General features: G+C 46.9%; 14 non-coding genes across 14 annotated transcripts; all 14 read left to right on the forward strand.

Annotated features, from left to right (window-relative positions):
* Positions 1-8,265: 8,265 nt before the first annotated feature.
* Positions 8,266-8,337, forward strand: Trnat-ugu (transfer RNA threonine (anticodon UGU)). The gene has a single exon. It is a non-coding gene; the product is annotated as a tRNA-Thr (tRNA).
* A 246-nt stretch (positions 8,338-8,583) lies between these two features.
* On the forward strand, positions 8,584-8,655 carry Trnat-ugu (transfer RNA threonine (anticodon UGU)). Its single transcript has one exon. It is a non-coding gene; the product is annotated as a tRNA-Thr (tRNA).
* A 246-nt stretch (positions 8,656-8,901) lies between these two features.
* Trnat-ugu (transfer RNA threonine (anticodon UGU)) lies at positions 8,902-8,973 on the forward strand. The gene has a single exon. It is a non-coding gene; the product is annotated as a tRNA-Thr (tRNA).
* A 246-nt stretch (positions 8,974-9,219) lies between these two features.
* Trnat-ugu (transfer RNA threonine (anticodon UGU)) lies at positions 9,220-9,291 on the forward strand. Its single transcript has one exon. It is a non-coding gene; the product is annotated as a tRNA-Thr (tRNA).
* Positions 9,292-9,537: 246 nt separating this feature from the next.
* On the forward strand, positions 9,538-9,609 carry Trnat-ugu (transfer RNA threonine (anticodon UGU)). The gene has a single exon. It is a non-coding gene; the product is annotated as a tRNA-Thr (tRNA).
* Positions 9,610-9,855: 246 nt separating this feature from the next.
* Trnat-ugu (transfer RNA threonine (anticodon UGU)) lies at positions 9,856-9,927 on the forward strand. The gene has a single exon. It is a non-coding gene; the product is annotated as a tRNA-Thr (tRNA).
* Positions 9,928-10,173: 246 nt separating this feature from the next.
* Positions 10,174-10,245, forward strand: Trnat-ugu (transfer RNA threonine (anticodon UGU)). Its single transcript has one exon. It is a non-coding gene; the product is annotated as a tRNA-Thr (tRNA).
* Positions 10,246-10,491: 246 nt separating this feature from the next.
* On the forward strand, positions 10,492-10,563 carry Trnat-ugu (transfer RNA threonine (anticodon UGU)). The gene has a single exon. It is a non-coding gene; the product is annotated as a tRNA-Thr (tRNA).
* Positions 10,564-10,809: 246 nt separating this feature from the next.
* Trnat-ugu (transfer RNA threonine (anticodon UGU)) lies at positions 10,810-10,881 on the forward strand. Its single transcript has one exon. It is a non-coding gene; the product is annotated as a tRNA-Thr (tRNA).
* Positions 10,882-11,128: 247 nt separating this feature from the next.
* Trnat-ugu (transfer RNA threonine (anticodon UGU)) lies at positions 11,129-11,200 on the forward strand. The gene has a single exon. It is a non-coding gene; the product is annotated as a tRNA-Thr (tRNA).
* Positions 11,201-11,446: 246 nt separating this feature from the next.
* On the forward strand, positions 11,447-11,518 carry Trnat-ugu (transfer RNA threonine (anticodon UGU)). The gene has a single exon. It is a non-coding gene; the product is annotated as a tRNA-Thr (tRNA).
* A 246-nt stretch (positions 11,519-11,764) lies between these two features.
* Positions 11,765-11,836, forward strand: Trnat-ugu (transfer RNA threonine (anticodon UGU)). Its single transcript has one exon. It is a non-coding gene; the product is annotated as a tRNA-Thr (tRNA).
* Positions 11,837-12,082: 246 nt separating this feature from the next.
* Positions 12,083-12,154, forward strand: Trnat-ugu (transfer RNA threonine (anticodon UGU)). The gene has a single exon. It is a non-coding gene; the product is annotated as a tRNA-Thr (tRNA).
* A 309-nt stretch (positions 12,155-12,463) lies between these two features.
* Trnae-cuc (transfer RNA glutamic acid (anticodon CUC)) lies at positions 12,464-12,535 on the forward strand. The gene has a single exon. It is a non-coding gene; the product is annotated as a tRNA-Glu (tRNA).
* The last annotated feature ends 2,963 nt before the right edge of the window (positions 12,536-15,498 follow it).

Genomic DNA, 15,498 nt, shown 5'->3' on the forward strand with positions numbered 1-15,498 from the left:
AAAATGAGACAACACTGTGACTACAGGAGGATATTTGGAAATATGCTGAACATCATAATTAACGGTTAAATGCTTCAAATACAATCTTTCGGATCGCAGAGGTTGCCAGTGACCGGTATGTATGACTCCCATTTGCTTCCTGGGACTTTAGCACTTGCCGCAATTTTACGATACTATTCAGATGCTCACCAATGCACACCAATGCAGAAGGCATTTTTTCTTTCCCATTTTCGCTTTCACATTTCCCTTCTCTCGCGGAGCAACCTTCCTTCAATTATGAAGTGATAGTCTTTTGTGCATCATAACAATTTCTGTTTACTACTTTGCCAAAAAAAAAAAAAAAAAAAAAAAAAAAAAAAAGGGGGCAGAGCACTGGTCTTGTAAACCAGGGGTCGTGAGTTCGATTCTCACAGGGGGCAGCACAATTTTAAATGGGCCAATGTACTGCTGTGAACCGAAACTTTCAAAATAGCGTGTCTTTTCGGGCCTGAGCCAAGATCACAGATGACGATAGACGAAAGACGGCAGCACCCGTCAGTCATCGCTGTGGACCTCAGTGGTAGCGAATTGTTGTGGCAGAGTAAATCTTTGTATGCATTTTCTGGACCCTCAAATGTATTTTTCTCCAGGGCTGTGATGATCGCAAATACGTTTAAGCTGTAACAGCCTCCTTAGCTCAGGGGCGCAGTTCCGCTTTAGACGCCGTGCAGTGTGGACGTGCCTAGTCTTCCGCTCCGCCGTAGCGTTACGTATAGTGGACTATCGTTTTTGTTTACGTGTTGTGTTGCAACTTCTGTGAGTGTTTCTCCGTCGTTGTTTCGCACCTTGTGTTACTTTCTGTCCTTATTTCAGTGTGTTTCGTGTAGCGGTTTCGACCGCATATTTTGAAAATGTCGTCCCAGGCTATTCCTCGTCAGGCTACAGTTAGTTTTGCTTTTGACAAGTCAACCCGTAATGTGCAACCTAGTTCCCTTGAGATTCATGATTGGTTGGTAGATACCTTTGGTGTTCATTCGGATCAGGTGCACACTGCTTATTTTGATACCGAACTGTATGTTTTCTTTGTTAAGTTTATGGACCCACTTCAGGTTGATAAAATTCTTTCTAAATACGGTCATCAAGTTCTCTTTCGGCATCGGGATGATTCTGTAAGTACTGTGCTGCTTTCCAATGCTTCCATTACGTACACCAGTGTTCGTGTTTACAACCTTCCACCGGAGGTGGATAATGTCTATCTTAAGGAGGGTCTACAGAAGTATGGTGATGTAAAGAGCATTCGCCTTGAACGCTGGTCAAGCCAACATCGCCTGCAATGTTACAGTGGTATTCGTTCAGTCGAAATGCACGTTAAGCAGAATATTCCATCTCACCTGCAGATCGGTGGATATCGTGTCCATGTAACATATAGTGGTCAGGTTGGCACCTGTTTTTTATGCAATGAAAGTGGTCACGTGCGTACCGACTGTCCGCGGAGAGTTTTTGTTTTAAAAAATTCTCTCGAACAGCGTCGCAAGTTAACTGTCGCTGACCTCGTTGCAGGTGGTTCTGCTCTTGGTGTAGCACAGTCCAGTGGTAGTAGCGCCCCGCCACAGGTTTTGCGCACCCCTGACACAGAATTTCCTCCTTTGCGTGCTAAATCTGATGTTGTTCCGTCTGTCCCTCAGGTGGGTGTGCCACTTTTGAATAATAAGAGGCGTCGCCCACACGATGGAAATAGTACGGATGAGGATCTCCCTGAGATGCCCCAGTCCGAGCGACCGGCATCCTCCGAGCCACTGTGTACTGTAGCTGCTCCCTGCCCTCCTGAGGTAGCGGTTCCGGTGGCGGCTGCTGGCGCCCCTCCGGCCTCCGACGCAGCTTCTCTCGAGTCGGGTCGTCGGTCGGGCCTGTTGGCGCCGTCTTCCCAACCGACTTCGATGTCACAACAAGTGGAGCCGCGACAACTTCCTGCTTCGCTGCCCCATACCTCTGCCAGCGGAGCTGCTCCGCTTCCTTCTAACTCTGCGGCCTCGGACCTTCCTGCTCACGTTTCGCCTCCGTGCAGTCCATGTTTGCCGGAAGCTAGTGCAGGTGTTGACCATTGCGTTTTGTCGGATGTTTCCCCCGCGACCCCGGATCTCGCATGTGGACCGGCGCGGGTGGTGTCGGATACAGAACTTGACCCTCCTACGTCACCGGCGGCTGAAGCTTCCTTGCCCGTCAGCCGACGCAAGTTACGCGTTCAGCCGAACGTTAATGCTGTTCGTAAAAAACCGAAGCGTAAGGGATCCGCGGAACGGGGTAGCAGTCCCCCTCCCTCGGATGCCTCCGTCTCCCCTGCTATGGACTGTGACGCTGGTGCGTCGGTGTAGGTGATTTCTTTTCTCGCTTTTCTCTCTATGGTTCAAGCATACACCTTTCTTACCTTAAATGTTAACCGTATTGAGTCCGACGTTCGCATTGCCTCTTTGCGGCAGTTTATTTACGACGCCTGTGCGGACGTAGTGTTTTTGCAGGAAGTGTTGTTTTCTGATCTCTCTCTACCTGGATTTCAAACTGTTTTTAATATCGCGCCGGAATATTCAACAGGAACTGCTCTTTTCTTTCGAGAGGGCATTCCTATTACTGACATTGAATTCCTTGACTCTGGCCGTGGGATTGGTTGTCGTCTTTTTGATCTCCGCCTCGTTGTTTTGTATGCCCCCTCTGGTTCGGGTCACACTGTGGCTCGATCGCGCTTTTATAAAGAAGAGCTTATTTATCTTTTGCGCCAGAGTCCTCGGAGTCTCCTGCTCGGAGGCGATTTTAATTGTGTTTTACGCCCTGAAGACCAGTCCCCCAATTTTAATTATTGCCGTGATTTACATGACTTAGTACGTACGATGCATCTGCGTGATGTTTGGGAACACAAATATCCAACCCTGGTGAAATATACGTTTTTTACCGCGTCCTCATGCAGTAGACTTGACAGATTCTATTTATCTGATTTTTTATGTGATAAAATTCTTTCTGTCGATGTTATTCCTACTAGTTTTTCTGACCATTGTGCTTTTACTGCAACTGTAAATCTTAGTCACCAACCTGCAAAACTTTATCGTTCCCAGTGGATGTTAAATGTTTCCCACCTTGCCGACAGTGCTATGGATGATGTTATAAGTGGCGTGTGGGAGCGATGTCTTCGCTCTGTCCCGCGATACCCCTCCTTGCTGGGTTGGTGGACTGCGTTTGCCAAGCCCAAGATTCGTCAGACTTTGATTTTTTACTGTGCTGCAAGGGCGCGTGATTTTAAGAACACGTATGAATTTTACTACTCTGTCTTGCGTGAACTATATGACGCGGCGGGTACCTCTCCTCTGCGGATCCATGATGTTCGTCGTATTAAAGCCAAGCTCTTGAGCCTTAAACGACGACAGATGGATGGTCTGCGAGTTAAGTCGAAACCTCACTCTCTTGTTGAAGGTGAACTGACATCCTTGTACCACCTGCTACGGCATCAGACTCGTCGTCGTCGCTCCTTCATCTCTTCTCTTACGGTGGATGATGGACGACAGCTTATTGCACAGGAGGAAATGGTTCGTGCTCTTCATCAGTATTACACTAGTCTATATTCTGCCGATGATTCTGGTGAGTCTCTTTCGGAAGATGTCTTTGGGGATCTAACTGCGACGATCGCGCCTGACGCGAACGGCGAATTTCTCCGGGAGTTCCAGGTAGATGAGGTTTTCGATTTTATTGCTCGCTCTCCGTCCAGTAAATCGCCGGGTCCAGACGGCCTGCCTAAAGAATTTTATCTCCGTTTTTGGCCTCTTTTGGGTGGCATTTTTACGCAGATTTTAAATGAGATTGTCAGGGGGATGGATGTGCCTGCCGATTTTAAAGTAGGGAAAATTGTTTTAATTCCGAAGTCCTCTGGTCGTTTATCTGCTGCCAATCTTCGTCCGCTCACATTGCTGAATTTTGACTACAAGACAGCTGCTAGAGCGCTCAATAGCCGGTTGTCTTCTCTGCTTCGGGGTGTGATTGGTGCACATCAATGTTGTTTTCATGATAGATCTATTCTGACACCAGCAGCCGAATATCGGGATGTTGTCTCGGTTGCGGCGGTTACAAACGTACATTGTGCCTTTGCCTTCCTTGATTTTTATAAGGCTTTTGATCACGTCAGTCATGTGTTTTTAGATCGTGTTTTAGGTACAATAGGTTTTAACGCTTCATCACGTGGTGTTCTTGGCAATTTGTATAGGGGAATAACAGCTCGGGTGTCAGTCAATGGGCAGCTGACGCCGCCCATTGCTATCCGCCGCGGAGTGCCTCAGGGTAGTCCGCTCTCTATGTCTTTATTCGTATTGTCCCTGGAACCGCTGCTTCGGACTATTGCTCTCAAGCTTCAGGGTATGTCCCTCTCTGGTGGGAAGCTCTCGGTTAAGGCATATGCGGATGATGTCGTTGTTCTCCTCCGTCAACGTGATGATATCCCGTTGTTGAAAGGGGCAGTTGATGCATACTGTCGTGTCTCTGGAGCGCGTCTCAATCAGGGTAAATGTAAGTTCCTTGATATTCGAGGATTTCGCGATGCTGCCGTCCCTTGGGCCACTTTTGTCGATCGCCATACGTCCTTGGGGATTATCATTGATCGGTGTCCTCTAAAAATGGCGGCTCTCAATTGGAAATCTGTCACCGAGAAGATACAGGGGGCTCTGATGGTCCATGAGCAGCGCTCTGCTACTATTTTGCAAAAAGTCAGAATTTTAGACACCTACGTTCTATGTAAAGCTTATTATGTTGCTCAGCTGTTCCCACTTCCCATGATGGTGGCGAAAAGGTTGCGCCAATTGTCTAGCAGGTTTATATGGAAGGGCCATCTATTCAAGTTACGTTACGAGGTAATGACGAAACCGCGTATCTCCGGAGGCTTGGGCCTCTCTGACATTACTCGCAAGGCGTCTGCTTTGTACGTCCGCCGAACGACTCTAATTGTTACGCAAGAAGTGACTTCAATTACATCCAGGCTTTTTACTGTTGTGCGTCCGGCGAGCCTTGCTCCACCTGTCGATGTCGGACGCCTAAATTATAAGTTGAAACACATTCGGGAATTTTACATTGCGGTGAGTTACCTCGGTGACGTCTTCTTGCGGCGACCGGTGCCAACGACCAAGGGCTTGATTGCCCGCTGGGAGGGGCTGGCCGGTCCCAATCCAATAGAACTGGCGTCTCCATCTGTGTGCTGGAGGAACGTCTGGAAGAATGTTAGTCTGCCGATCCACTCTATGGCCGTGGCGTCCACGTGGTATAGGGTAATAAATAATTTGGTTCCCACCAATGTACGACTGCACCGTATTGGTCTTTCTGACACGGACACCTGTACTCGGTGTGGTCTCCTGGATACCCTTGAACATCGGTTCACCTGCTGTGGACACCTTGCTAATTGGCGTTGGCTCAGGAAACAACTTGCTTTTGTCACTAGGTCTGCTGAAGCCGCTTATACTATTGACATCATCGTCCGGCCCGATTCTTCCTTTTTTCCGCGAACGAAGCTCCATACCGTCATGTGGTTGATTGGCCATTTCGTACATTTTGTCAACAGTTGTCATGAAGAGGATGGACACCTAGCGTTTCGGCAGTACATGCTTACTGCTTACTGGCAGCGCTTGCGATTGCCAGGCCTCCGAGATGATTTTGCCAATATGCTTAGCCTGACATTTGAAAGAGAGGGTGTTGGCTAAGGTCACCTGTGTGAGCCATTTTCTTTTATACTGTTTCTGGATTTGCCGCCTTTATGTATGTTTCTTCTCTACACCAGGACTGAAGTTTCCGTCTTTGTTTTTTTAATCTTTAGTTCACAAAGCAGTCTACATTATATAGTCATGTTTTAGGATTTTAATTTCAGTAGTGTACTTCTTTTGAAGTGGCTGTGTTGTGGATGTTCCTTAATATTTTTTTTCAATAGATATATTTGTTGGAGGAATAATAATTACGCATTAATTTGCTCATAATGAGCTGAGACTGAATTGCAGGCATTTAAAAAAAAAAAAAAAAAAAAAAAAAAAAGTGGTCAGCGTGGCAGACTGTCAGTCCTAAGGGCCCGGGTTCGATTCCCGGCTGGGTCGGAAATTTTCTCCGCTCAGGGACTGGGTGTTGTGTTGTCCTAATCATCATCATTTCATCCCCATCGACGCGCAGGTCGCCGAAGTGGCGTCAAATCGAAAGACCTGCACCAGGCGAACGGTCTACCCGACGGGAGGCCCTAGCCACACGACATTTCCATTTATAGCTGGCTATTTGTAAATTGCTGTACCCATTGTATCTCCTAGTGACAAAGGCTCTCGTAGAAGATCAAATTCTCGCCGATTCTGTGCACAGGAACTCGTTAAGAAATTTTGCGACCGTTCCAAGCGTCCAAAATGTTGGATTTCAATAATATTTTAGCAGTGATTAACAGCATGCATCAATGATGTGGATAACATTTTTAAATTTCTTCGCTAGAATTTCCCCCTCCTTAGAAATAAGGAACTCATACTCTCCATTTATTAAAAATGTTAGAAGGTGCTGATAACCTCACTACAAGCCACTGGCGTATTCTAAACAGCTGATTAGACACCATTGGCGCAAAAGAGCTAACGCCTACACGGTCGATATTTGATCGGACTAATAAGATCGTTTAAGGCCAAACATGTAAAGACGACAGTGAAATTTAGTTTCCGAAATCCGATTTTCGTCTTTAGGAAGTTGTGCTGCATGAAAATGGCGTGAAAGACTTTTATTCAAACAGCACTGGTGCACGTAATACTCAAATGAAATCTCATTCAATGGTGACGAGACAAAATATTAAGATATATTTGTCAGCGAGAATCACAACCAGCGTGGTTCAAATTCCCGTCTTACCATCGTAATTCAGGTTTTCCGAATTTTTCCTAAATCGCTTCAGGCAAAAAATAGCGGAATGGATTCTTCAAGCTGCCCACAGTCGACTTCCACCTTTGCGAATATTGGATAAAATACGTGATTGGACTGAAGAAATCCTAGGGCTCAGAAACAATAGTAGGCAGTGTAAACAGTGTCCAACGTACCACATCAATGTGTGATTCGTACTTGCACATGTGGAAAAACAGCTTATCATCGTTCATGCCACAGATCTTTCTCAAAGTAGTGTGGTTTTTCCTGCAAGACAATCACTTTCATCCATACCACCACCAACGATTTCATGATTTAGGTGCGGATACTTTCGACAAAGAGTTCGGCTTTGTGAATGGATTGTTCATTGTTGTGAGAATGAGTCCAATTTTCTAGGCAGCCTAATGCTCACAGATGGCGCGCAGTTCTCTAGAGATGTGTGCTCTCATAGTCTTAACAGCCTCGTCTTTGCGTGGGGAAATCCTCACGTCCCATTTGAACGTCACATCGAGAGCGGTTTGCGGTGAATTATGGGTCGGCACTATCAACGAGCCCATAACTGCACTGTATCTTCTACCACCACGTTTAAATGGAGTGAGATACAAGAGTTTCATCGAATATGTTCTTCCAGAACTGTTAGAGCAAATACAGCATAACGTTAGACGTTGATACAACTAGGGGGAGCACCTGGGCACTTTTCTGTACAAGTATTTGACGTACTCCATGTCACACATCTCATACATTGTATGGTTAGGGGAGGTCCAACTGCATGACCGCCTCGTTTCCCTCTTCTGACGCGTCTTGCCTTCCTTCATGGAGGCATATCAAAAGCTTCGTGTACGTCACACCCATTCCCAAGAAAGATACACTTCATCAGGAATTTTCAGCATCTGATGAGAGTCACGCGATGCCTAGTGTACTTTGTAGAGAGCGCCAGAATTTTCTACGATATTATGCCTGTACTAAATGTGATGATCTCCATTTTGAACATCTTCTGTAATGTCCAACAGTATTGAGTAAACAGTACTTTCTCTTTAAACAAAAAAAAAAAAAATGGTGTAACGGTAAAAAAAAAAAAAAAAAAAAAAAAAGGGGCAGAGCACTGGTCTTGTAAACCAGGGGTCGTGAGTTCGATTCTCACAGGGGGCAGCACAATTTTAAATGGGCCAATGTACTGCTGTGAACCGAAACTTTCAAAATAGCGTGTCTTTTCGGGCCTGAGCCAAGATCACAGATGACGATAGACGAAAGACGGCAGCACCCGTCAGTCATCGCTGTGGACCTCAGTGGTAGCGAATTGTTGTGGCAGAGTAAATCTTTGTATGCATTTTCTGGACCCTCAAATGTATTTTTCTCCAGGGCTGTGATGATCGCAAATACGTTTAAGCTGTAACAGCCTCCTTAGCTCAGGGGCAGAGCACTGGTCTTGTAAACCAGGGGTCGTGAGTTCGATTCTCACAGGGGGCAGCACAATTTTAAATGGGCCAATGTACTGCTGTGAACCGAAACTTTCAAAATAGCGTGTCTTTTCGGGCCTGAGCCAAGATCACAGATGACGATAGACGAAAGACGGCAGCACCCGTCAGTCATCGCTGTGGACCTCAGTGGTAGCGAATTGTTGTGGCAGAGTAAATCTTTGTATGCATTTTCTGGACCCTGAAATGTATTTTTCTCCAGGGCTGTGATGATCGCAAATACGTTTAAGCTGTAACAGCCTCCTTAGCTCAGGGGCAGAGCACTGGTCTTGTAAACCAGGGGTCGTGAGTTCGATTCTCACAGGGGGCAGCACAATTTTAAATGGGCCAATGTACTGCTGTGAACCGAAACTTTCAAAATAGCGTGTCTTTTCGGGCCTGAGCCAAGATCACAGATGACGATAGACGAAAGACGGCAGCACCCGTCAGTCATCGCTGTGGACCTCAGTGGTAGCGAATTGTTGTGGCAGAGTAAATCTTTGTATGCATTTTCTGGACCCTGAAATGTATTTTTCTCCAGGGCTGTGATGATCGCAAATACGTTTAAGCTGTGACAGCCTCCTTAGCTCAGGGGCAGAGCACTGGTCTTGTAAACCAGGGGTCGTGAGTTCGATTCCCACAGGGGGCAGCACAATTTTAAATGGGCCAATGTACTGCTGTGAACCGAAACTTTCAAAATAGCGTGTCTTTTCGGGCCTGAGCCAAGATCACAGATGACGATAGACGAAAGACGGCAGCACCCGTCAGTCATCGCTGTGGACCTCAGTGGTAGCGAATTGTTGTGGCAGAGTAAATCTTTGTATGCATTTTCTGGACCCTGAAATGTATTTTTCTCCAGGGCTGTGATGATCGCAAATACGTTTAAGCTGTAACAGCCTCCTTAGCTCAGGGGCAGAGCACTGGTCTTGTAAACCAGGGGTCGTGAGTTCGATTCTCACAGGGGGCAGCACAATTTTAAATAGGCCAATGTACTGCCGTGAACCGAAACTTTCAAAATAGCGTGTCTTTTCGGGCCTGAGCCAAGATCACAGATGACGATAGACGAAAGACGGCAGCACCCGTCAGTCATCGCTGTGGACCTCAGTGGTAGCGAATTGTTGTGGCAGAGTAAATCTTTGTATGCATTTTCTGGACCCTCAAATGTATTTTTCTCCAGGGCTGTGATGATCGCAAATACGTTTAAGCTGTAACAGCCTCCTTAGCTCAGGGGCAGAGCACTGGTCTTGTAAACCAGGGGTCGTGAGTTCGATTCTCACAGGGGGCAGCACAATTTTAAATGGGCCAATGTACTGCTGTGAACCGAAACTTTCAAAATAGCGTGTCTTTTCGGGCCTGAGCCAAGATCACAGATGACGATAGACGAAAGACGGCAGCACCCGTCAGTCATCGCTGTGGACCTCAGTGGTAGCGAATTGTTGTGGCAGAGTAAATCTTTGTATGCATTTTCTGGACCCTGAAATGTATTTTTCTCCAGGGCTGTGATGATCGCAAATACGTTTAAGCTGTAACAGCCTCCTTAGCTCAGGGGCAGAGCACTGGTCTTGTAAACCAGGGGTCGTGAGTTCGATTCTCACAGGGGGCAGCACAATTTTAAATGGGCCAATGTACTGCTGTGAACCGAAACTTTCAAAATAGCGTGTCTTTTCGGGCCTGAGCCAAGATCACAGATGACGATAGACGAAAGACGGCAGCACCCGTCAGTCATCGCTGTGGACCTCAGTGGTAGCGAATTGTTGTGGCAGAGTAAATCTTTGTATGCATTTTCTGGACCCTGAAATGTATTTTTCTCCAGGGCTGTGATGATCGCAAATACGTTTAAGCTGTGACAGCCTCCTTAGCTCAGGGGCAGAGCACTGGTCTTGTAAACCAGGGGTCGTGAGTTCGATTCTCACAGGGGGCAGCACAATTTTAAATGGGCCAATGTACTGCTGTGAACCGAAACTTTCAAAATAGCGTGTCTTTTCGGGCCTGAGCCAAGATCACAGATGACGATAGACGAAAGACGGCAGCACCCGTCAGTCATCGCTGTGGACCTCAGTGGTAGCGAATTGTTGTGGCAGAGTAAATCTTTGTATGCATTTTCTGGACCCTGAAATGTATTTTTCTCCAGGGCTGTGATGATCGCAAATACGTTTAAGCTGTAACAGCCTCCTTAGCTCAGGGGCAGAGCACTGGTCTTGTAAACCAGGGGTCGTGAGTTCGATTCTCACAGGGGGCAGCACAATTTTAAATGGGCCAATGTACTGCTGTGAACCGAAACTTTCAAAATAGCGTGTCTTTTCGGGCCTGAGCCAAGATCACAGATGACGATAGACGAAAGACGGCAGCACCCGTCAGTCATCGCTGTGGACCTCAGTGGTAGCGAATTGTTGTGGCAGAGTAAATCTTTGTATGCATTTTCTGGACCCTGAAATGTATTTTTCTCCAGGGCTGTGATGATCGCAAATACGTTTAAGCTGTGACAGCCTCCTTAGCTCAGGGGCAGAGCACTGGTCTTGTAAACCAGGGGTCGTGAGTTCGATTCTCACAGGGGGCAGCACAATTTTAAATGGGCCAATGTACTGCTGTGAACCGAAACTTTCAAAATAGCGTGTCTTTTCGGGCCTGAGCCAAGATCACAGATGACGATAGACGAAAGACGGCAGCACCCGTCAGTCATCGCTGTGGACCTCAGTGGTAGCGAATTGTTGTGGCAGAGTAAATCTTTGTATGCATTTTCTGGACCCTGAAATGTATTTTTCTCCAGGGCTGTGATGATCGCAAAATACGTTTAAGCTGTAACAGCCTCCTTAGCTCAGGGGCAGAGCACTGGTCTTGTAAACCAGGGGTCGTGAGTTCGATTCTCACAGGGGGCAGCACAATTTTAAATGGGCCAATGTACTGCCGTGAACCGAAACTTTCAAAATAGCGTGTCTTTTCGGGCCTGAGCCAAGATCACAGATGACGATAGACGAAAGACGGCAGCACCCGTCAGTCATCGCTGTGGACCTCAGTGGTAGCGAATTGTTGTGGCAGAGTAAATCTTTGTATGCATTTTCTGGACCCTGAAATGTATTTTTCTCCAGGGCTGTGATGATCGCAAATACGTTTAAGCTGTAACAGCCTCCTTAGCTCAGGGGCAGAGCACTGGTCTTGTAAACCAGGGGTCGTGAGTTCGATTCTCACAGGGGGCAGCACAATTTTAAATGGGCCAATGTACTGCTGTGAACCGAAACTTTCAAAATAGCGTGTCTTTTCGGGCCTGAGCCAAGATCACAGATGACGATAGACGAAAGACGGCAGCACCCGTCAGTCATCGCTGTGGACCTCAGTGGTAGCGAATTGTTGTGGCAGAGTAAATCTTTGTATGCATTTTCTGGACCCTGAAATGTATTTTTCTCCAGGGCTGTGATGATCGCAAATACGTTTAAGCTGTGACAGCCTCCTTAGCTCAGGGGCAGAGCACTGGTCTTGTAAACCAGGGGTCGTGAGTTCGATTCTCACAGGGGGCAGCACAATTTTAAATGGGCCAATGTACTGCTGTGAACCGAAACTTTCAAAATAGCGTGTCTTTTCGGGCCTGAGCCAAGATCACAGATGACGATAGACGAAAGACGGCAGCACCCGTCAGTCATCGCTGTGGACCTCAGTGGTAGCGAATTGTTGTGGCAGAGTAAATCTTTGTATGCATTTTCTGGACCCTGAAATGTATTTTTCTCCAGGGCTGTGATGATCGCAAATACGTTTAAGCTGTAACAGCCTCCTTAGCTCAGGGGCAGAGCACTGGTCTTGTAAACCAGGGGTCGTGAGTTCGATTCTCACAGGGGGCAGCACAATTTTAAATGGGCCAATGTACTGCCGTGAACCGAAACTTTCAAAATAGCGTGTCTTTTCGGGCCTGAGCCAAGATCACAGATGACGATAGACGAAAGACGGCAGCACCCGTCAGTCATCGCTGTGGACCTCAGTGGTAGCGAATTGTTGTGGCAGAGTAAATCTTTGTATGCATTTTCTGGACCCTGAAATGTATTTTTCTCCAGGGCTGTGATGATCGCAAATACGTTTAAGCTGTAACAGCCTCCTTAGCTCAGGGGCAGAGCACTGGTCTTGTAAACCAGGGGTCAGCACAATTTTGGTTATCCGGTGTGGTCTAGTGGCTAGGATACCTGGCTCTCACCCAGGAGGCCCGGGTTCGATTCCCGGTACTGGAAATACGCAATCATTCGAGTCGCAGCCACGGTGCGGGACGGACGTGTGGCGGCAGCGCTGGCGCATTGGTGTAAACAACGGCTTTGGCGCTGGTACAAGGTCTGTTTTGTATCGTTTCTTTCGTTCTTGCGACTTGTGTAGCATTTCTTTGAAGACAGAATGAATACGGTTACTGTTTTGCGGAAAGATACGATCAAATTTGCATTTGACAGAAACTTTGTGAGACCGAAAGCGTTTGAGATTAAGCAGTGGTTTATGGAAAAAGTACAGATTTCTGTTGATGATGTTGTTGGCGTTCATTTATCCTTTGTTTCAAATGCTGCCTTTGTTAAATTGCAAAGTCCTGACTTGTGTTCTTCTATAGTAGATAAATGTGGTGGTGTCATCAAGTTTAATCATTCTGATGGATCTGTCAGTGATGTTATCGTTTCTCATGCTGGACTCGGCATCAGAACTATTAGAGTCTTTGAGTTGCCCTTCGAGATTCCGGCCGAAGAGATAAATAAAGTTCTTAGGCCGTATGGTAGGATTATTTCGAACATTGCAGAGAAATGGTCAGAGTCCTATATGTTTCCAGTCTTGAATGGCGTTCGTCAAATTAAGATTGAGCTTCAGAGGCACATACCTTCGTATATAACTGTGTGTGGCTATCGCGCTATCGTTATATATGACGGACAACCCCGAACTTGCGCTCTATGTAATTCGACTGAGCACATTAGGAATGAGTGCACTAAGCGGCGTGTTCCACAGCTCCCGGCTACGGACACTGCAGTTTCAGGCCCGGCGGTTAGTCTCAAGTTAACCTACGCGGCCGCTGCATACACTCGCGACCCCGCAGTACCGGCCCCCGCAGGGCATGGGGCAGCTCCCTCTGCACACGCGGTACCCAGGAATAACTTAGTACCGTGTCTCGGTGAAGCTGTTCGGGAAGCGGACAGGCGGCAATCACTTGATGGAACACGCGAGATCTCTGTTACGACTGAACGTCTGTCAGGTGTGCAGCAGGCGGTACTGCACACCGCAGGACTTGACTTTGCCCGGCATTCTTCGACTTTCCATCACGGGGGTCAGACGGCTTCAGATCAGTCTGAAAAGGATACTGCAGGTCCACCAGACCTACATACAGAGGTAACTGAGGAGCCAACGGGGGAAACGTCGAATGGATGAGACGTGGGAACAGCAAATGCGAACGTCCACCACTGTGTGCAGGAATCAGATACTGGCGAACCACCTAAAGTTAGCGATGTGCTGGTGGCTGCACCCACCATAGGGCCTACACACGACAGTGACAACAGCAATTTAGATAAAGAGAAGGGACAGAAGTCGTCAGAGGATTCCCCCACAACCTCAGCGGGAAAATCTCCAGACTCGTCTCCTGTGCGATCCCCAAGGAGAAAAAGAAACTCCAAGAAGCGGAGATTGGCTCATGAAGCTGCCGAGAGTTTGGCTCCTGCTTTACGAGACAAGCTCCGGTCCATACAGGGGAAAGACAAGGTGTTGGAAGGTTCCCCTCCGGCAAGTGCCAACGAGGGCCCTGCAGAACACGGCAGTCTTATGCAGTCTGAAAACCGACGCCAACCATCCTCTAATGAGATCAACACTACAACTGCAGATGTCGTAGACGCACCCGCGCTCGATCGAAGTACTTTAGGGACCAGGCTGGACTGGGCAGAAGAAGGAGAAGAATGTACTGATGAAGATATGGAAAAAAATTCCCTAAAAGACGAAGACAACTTTTATTAACGGAGTGGGCTTACCGTATGTATTGTGCCGTAAGCAGGAGGGATACGGACAGGGCGGGAGTATTTATTAATCCTTAGTACAACTTCAGCTCGAATAAATCATATATCAGTATGCAACAAACGTATCACGTGACTACATTAAACATCAATAAAATACAGAATGAACTTAAAGTGGCTGCTCTTAGAGACTTTTTATATCAGTCCGACACTGATATTGCATTCTTACAAGAAGTTCAAGTTTTGGATCTGTATGTAGCTGGGTATAAACATGTTTTAAATGTAGCTCCTGAGTGTCATTGTGGGACGGCAATCCTTGTCAGGGAAGGGATTGAACTGAAAGATGTATGTTTGTTAGATTCAGGGAGGGGCATTAGATGTAAAATTTTTAATACAACTTTTATCAATGTCTATGCTCCATCGGGAAATAATGCTAGATCTGAGAGGGCTAGATTTTTTAAAAGTGACATTTTAACTTTACTTAAAGACAACCCAAGGGAGGTTCTCATCGGCGGCGATTGGAACTGCGTTTTAAAGGAAAAGGACCAACGTCCAAATTTTAATAAATCCGGCGAACTCGATTGTCTAGTCCACCACATGAAATGGAAAGACGCGTGGGAAATAAAATATCCCACTGCGGTCCGCTTTACCTATGTCAGTAGTCGGTCGCAAAGCCGAATTGATAGGATCTATGTTTCCTCGAACTTAGAAGAGAAAGTCGCTGCAATTGAAGTCGTACCCACTACTTTCTCCGACCACCTAGGCGTACGATGCAGTGTGCACTTCATGAAGCAGAAGACGTACTGGGGTAGGCCTCTGTGGAAATTAAACATCACCATGTTGGTAGAGAACTCTCTCGCGGATCTCATAGCGGTGACTTGGCAGGCCTGTCTGAGGCAGCGTTATAAATATAGAACTAATATAGAGTGGTGGACCTCTGTTGCCAAGAAAAAATTACGAGCTACTCTGATAGAGTACAGTAAAGATCGAGCGCGATGGGTCCGAAATACAATTGAATTCCACTATGCTTGCTTACGCGACCTCTACGAGCAGCCGATGACTCAAGACATTTTCCTACAAATTAACAGAACCAAAGCAAAGCTCCTCGCTCTCAGGAGGTCACAGTTAGAGGGTTTAAAAATCAAATCCCACACACCGACTGTTGTCGAAGAGGAAACTACCTCAATATATCATCTAATCCGCCATGAACAACAAAGGCGAAGGAA

Source organism: Schistocerca serialis, chromosome 1, assembly GCF_023864345.2.
Source record: "Schistocerca serialis cubense isolate TAMUIC-IGC-003099 chromosome 1, iqSchSeri2.2, whole genome shotgun sequence".
In the NCBI taxonomy this organism is placed as follows: domain Eukaryota; kingdom Metazoa; phylum Arthropoda; class Insecta; order Orthoptera; family Acrididae; genus Schistocerca; species Schistocerca serialis.